We start from the raw sequence: 1,698 nt of genomic DNA, 5'->3' as shown, positions 1-1,698 counted from the left end.
CATTTTATTATGGTCCCAATGCAAAGCATGAAATTATCTGTTGCTTTATAAATATTGCTCGTTTCTGACCTTTGACCCTAGTTTGACTTTTACCCATTACTTTTAGAATAGAACAGAATAGAACAGAATAGAATAGCTTTCATTGTCACTGTTACAAGAACAATGAAAGGCTGTTTGGCATTTCTCTATGTGTGTGAAGTACACAATAGCGTAAGTATTTACACAATCACAGACAAATTTACATTTACACAAGAAAGATATGTACAAGTTATACATACACCTGCAAACATACACGCACATACATACATATGTATATATACATGTATGCATGCGTACATACATACACACACATATTTCCGCATACACGCATACATATATATACATACACATACATGCCATCATTCGTTAAATACATTAAATAAAGTCCTGAGAAGTTTTAGTCGTGTAAAGCTACAATACACTAATGATGTAAAACTGGAATAAATGCAGAAAACTGCAAAATTAAATGCAAAACTACACCGAAAGATACATTCAAAATAATAAGTGTGGTATTAAAATGATAATTATTACCTCTGTTACTGTCTCATACTGTCACTGTGCCTCACGCAGAGCGAGGCTCTGTGGTTAAACAGTCTTGGGCTAAAGTTTTGTCGGTGGCACAAATTCTATGTTTCAGACACTTTGCTGCTTCACTTTTAAATCTAGATTGTTTCTGATACATTTCTGAGATATCAAAAGAATAATCATGATTGTCTTTTTTTAAAAGAATTTTATTGTCACTTAAATGAAATGTATGCAGAGTCAGAGTTTAGTGTGGACCCTTCTTCCCATCCCATGATGAGCAGCTGTTTTTATACAGAAACAAAATCATGTCAATTATGAATTCATTTCTGACACTAAATTATTACACATTCAGGTTTGTTTTTTTAATTTCATATTAATAATCTGTGCTGTTCTGGATGATCTGAAATGAAGGTGTTCTGCCTTCTAAGTTATTTAGTTATTTTTCCCGCAGGTTTATACACCATGTCTCTGTGCCTGCGAGCGCGTGCACGAGCACAGGAGGAGGCAACATGAAAAAAATCTTTAAACTGTTTTTTCTTCCTCAACAACCTGCATAGCAACCGCCATCCTCCTCCTCCTGCGTCCTCGTGCTGCGCCGTGGTTTGCTCTCTCAGCCTATCACGTCGGCCTCTCCGCGTGACGTCTTGTTTTGGTGACACTTCCATTAGCTCGCCACCTGCGTGACGTCACAGCAGCAGGTTGGTAGAGATGGGTGTGGGGTGGGTTACCAGGGCGGAGGGAACAAAGAGCGGCAGAGAGAAGTAAGAGGTATCACTCCGCCCCAGCGTTAAAGTCTGTTTATACCTGCGCAGGTGCGCCCAGTGTGCCTGATGCGGGCACAGAGTGCATTTACACTTCCATCTTCATGTTTCCTCACAGAAACATAAAAACATCCGAGGACCTGTCACAGCCAACGATCCACCTCATCTTTGGACAAGAGCAGTGTTGGTCAAGTTACTTGAAAAAAGTAATCAGTAACTAATTACTGATTACTTACCCAAAAAGTAATCCCGTTACTTTACTGATTACTTATTTTCAAAAGTAATTAATTACTTAGTTACTTTTTAAAAACACGATTTACAACCTGAAGAGGTGATAAAGCGATAGATCTTTCAGCCCAATTCTACTTTTTCT

Source organism: Pundamilia nyererei, unplaced genomic scaffold (assembly GCF_000239375.1).
Source record: "Pundamilia nyererei isolate P.nyererei 1_Seehausen unplaced genomic scaffold, PunNye1.0 scaffold00105, whole genome shotgun sequence".
NCBI lineage: Eukaryota > Metazoa > Chordata > Actinopteri > Cichliformes > Cichlidae > Pundamilia > Pundamilia nyererei.
Note: the sequence above shows the minus strand (reverse complement) of the source record.